Consider the following 3,985-nt stretch of genomic DNA (forward strand, 5'->3'; position numbering starts at 1 on the left):
CAAGAATAAGGAAATACCCAAGGAATCATAATATTGTTAACTATTTCCAGGGAAATAACGTCAAAATCTAGCCGCCGGACCCGGGAATCGAACCCGAGTCTCTCGCTTGCCGGGCGATTGCTGTATCACTGAGCTACCCGACCGCATAGACCCATGACGCTATCTCCCCCAGTTAACGGAGAGTTTACATTCGACCATCCTGACGCCCCATGATCGTCCTCGATCGTCGCCGGTCCTTAACGTCGCCCACAGCGACTGTTGCTTCACCACCTGACCACCAGAGCGCATGACCCGTATCACAACGCGATCATCACTGCACGGACCTCTGGTGGACCAAGTCCAGGTCCCTCACAACACCGCGTCTTTGGTCACCAATCCCACTTCTGATTTATGTTAACTATCTCCAGGGAAATAACGTCAAAAATCTAGCCGCCAGACCGGGAATCGAACCCGAGTCTCTCGCTTGCCGGGCGATTGCTCTACCACTGAGCTACCCGACCGCATAGACCCATGACGCTATCTCCCCCAGTTAACGGAGTTTACAATATGTATACATAAAGAAGAAAAAGAAAAAAAGAAAAAAATAACCATTGAAACCGTGGTTCAAACTTAAAATATCCTGTACTAAAATTTTTAGAAATACCAACTTACAAGCTTAAAATTAATATTATATATTATTGAATTATTATTAAAACAAATTACAAATATTTACAAACAAAAATTTCCATCATAAATCTCATAATGCCTGTTCGACCAAGTCCATGGATCGGAACTTACCATTTTTTAAATTAGCCTATCTTCTTCTCAGGGGTTTAATCTATCTCTGTACCAAATCTTTACACACACATACACACATTCAAACATTTATTTTTATATATAATAGATTACTAAGAAAGTATACGCATAGCGACATAAGTAAAAATGCCCTCTAAATATCAAATAAATTTGGAGGTTTAATTAAAATGTTTTCCCTAATGAACAATTTGTTGAATATATTGAATATTTAACCAAAGAGTAACTGATTTAGGTATAATATAATGTAGAATTTAGTCATGTAGATAAATCAAACTCCAATTGAAAACGGTCACAATGTACTTTTATTTTTATAGAATTATTACAAGATTACAGGATAGGTAAGTGTAATAACTAATAGTGTATATTAAAAACTAAAATTGATTTTAAATACTATAATACTAAAACTATGCACTAACTAAATAATAATTGTAAACAGAGGTCATAACTGATCGTAAAATAATAATACGGTGTTTGAACTTTGAATGCTGCAACAACCGCTTTTTATATTGATTACATTACGATAATTAAGTACAAAGAAATAATTTGGGTAATTGTTGCTGGCTCAAGTTGGTGAATGATTTAATGTTAATAAATGAATTATTTTGTACTCAATAGATCAAATTAAATTAATCTTAAATCTCATAAAATCTGCTCCAAAACACCCACGTCCTGTGAAAAATTGCATGATATGATAGTTTATTCTTCCGAACGACCTCAGGTATTAACCGGTTCATTTGACTGCCTGTAGTAGACACCTACCATTCGCTCTGCCAACTATATATTGATATTATAATATAATATTAGAGCTTCTTTCAACTCTCTCTTTTTGGAAGAGGATGAGCCCGTCTTCTTTTCTGAATATATTGCACACCTCTCGGTGACCTAATATCCATCACATGTTTTTAACACGATCGCACATTAATGTTTTTTTAAAAGACTAATACCGAGGCCAACACTTGCGCCGCGTACAGCAGCTGACTTTGAGTTACGGACATTAGGAGCTGTCTTTTATTTTGTTTCGGTCAATCAACTTTCGGCATAATCCTTGAAAGCAAGGTAATTGTCTTCTTAGCCTTTGCAGACGCACACTTTAAGTGATTACCAAATTCGTGTTTACTGCACACTCCAGGCCGAGATAACTAACGTGTTCTTTGGGTAGGAGCATTGCACCCTTATTTTACAGTTACATGTAATTCTAATTTTATAATTTTTAATTCAACCTTTAAACTTATAGCGGAAAAAAAATTATGAATATTTTATAATGACTAACTACAGTTTTGTTTTATTCCAGATTTAAAAGGTACGTTTTCAGTTATGTTTTGGAAAACACGGTTTTAAAATGTATTTTAGAGACTAGGGTGAGAGTATCAATTAATATACTCTATTCACCGTAAGTTAACGCACTTTTTTTTTTGCGTATGCATATATTGTTGAACACATTGTGATTCTATAGATCACTACGTATGCGCCCGTGGTGTTTCAAGATGTGAAACTGTAGGACTACAGTGAACTGTATTGTAACAATGTTTTCACCATACTCAAAAAAAAAGGCGGTAAACTTTCGGCGGTAGACTGTAATATATACAAAAAGGGTACAATAACGAGATGACATAAAAAAAATGTATAGAAGATTCCCCACAATTGTTTGCATCTTTTTACTCCGTATCCGTGGTGTATTGTTTTTCGTATACAATGGTTTATCATTGAATTCAAATGTTACATCCATTTCAAGTTTCAACGTTAAATAAATAAATCGTTGCAAAATTCTACGTAATGAAATTTTTTGTAAAACGAAAAAAAGTATTAAATATATATTTAAGAATATATTTATCATTTTTTTTTTTAGAAACTGAAAGTAAGTGTATTTTGTATTTTATTGATAGCAAATATAATATTGATGTGAGACTTCTTATGTGCGGTACCTGACCGCGGCAAACTATGTTTTTTTAGGTTTACTTTAGTATAGAACCTATATAATAGATAACATATGGTCTACGCGTTTAGCCTTTATCATCTCATAAGCGTATATAAAAGGAAAATAATTATGGGCAAACATATCTCTATTTATGTTTCTTCCGTAATAATATAAAACCTATTTATATAATTGATACTTTACAAGTTTTATCTAATCTAAATAATACCTTAGAATAAAACCGTAAAAATATTATTTCCATGACATTACATTCTCCCATCTAGTAATTATGACTCAACTTATTGATTGTGAGGGGTGGGAAGTCCAGGGACTGAAACTGGAACCTAAAAACTGATTACTGGATTAAATCTGAGAACCGGAATCTTGTTTGGGACCCTTATTTTACAGTGCTCAGAACCATACCTATTTCATTGAAATATTTTTGAACTCAAATTAAGGGTATTATGCGACCGACAATGATTAATTTACATCCATGCAGGTTGCATTCTTCATTATTATATATATATATGTATAAAGAGAATTACCGGACAATAATGTTGTGTTTTTTTACGAATGTCTATGAAATACCTATGCGAACAACAATATTTATTTACTTATAACTCTTCTCAAATAAACAAGAAGTTATGTTCAGAAAATACATTTTAAAGGAACAGAAAGTACCGGAACTAAGCGGAACCAGAACCGGATCCCATATTTAATAATTTTAAGAAGGTGATTCGGGAACAGAATTGATTATTATCATTATTTATTTTTTTTTTAACTGAACTGGAACCAGAACCAAATATATCCTAAAGGTAGGATCCCTGAACTAGGAACATGCAATCCATCTATATTATGTCTATGTCTGCACAAGTTATCGATACTACTTCTTCTAACACTTCTGTTTCAAGCCACGTTGGTGGTTAGCGAATTGGGAATAGTGTATCCATTATTAGTTCCAACCGTCCAGGAACTGTTATCTCTGTGTACAATCTACGGCCCATCAGTATTTTTCTTGTGACCAACTTATAGGGGATCCCCAAAGTGTCATCTTCCAAATGGTTGCAGAGATCCTGCCAACTAAATAGAACATATCTAACCTTCTGAAGTAAAAAAATTGTATCGAGTTTCGACTTAGTAAGTTTTGAATTTGTATCGTCGAATAGATAACAAAGTTTAAGAAGATAATATGTAATTCTAAATTTGATTTTGATTTTCCCGCGGTTCTGCGGTACAAACGGTCCATTGTCTAAAATCATTAATCAGTGGCGTCATTTA

At 33.8% G+C, this 3,985-nt stretch overlaps 1 non-coding gene across 1 annotated transcript; it reads right to left on the reverse strand.

Annotated features, from left to right (window-relative positions):
* Positions 1-429: 429 nt before the first annotated feature.
* Positions 430-500, reverse strand: TRNAA-GGC. Its single transcript has one exon. It is a non-coding gene; the product is annotated as a tRNA-Ala (tRNA).
* Positions 501-3,985: the final 3,485 nt, after the last annotated feature.

Source organism: Acyrthosiphon pisum, chromosome A2 (genome assembly GCF_005508785.2).
Source record: "Acyrthosiphon pisum isolate AL4f chromosome A2, pea_aphid_22Mar2018_4r6ur, whole genome shotgun sequence".
Taxonomy (NCBI): domain Eukaryota; kingdom Metazoa; phylum Arthropoda; class Insecta; order Hemiptera; family Aphididae; genus Acyrthosiphon; species Acyrthosiphon pisum.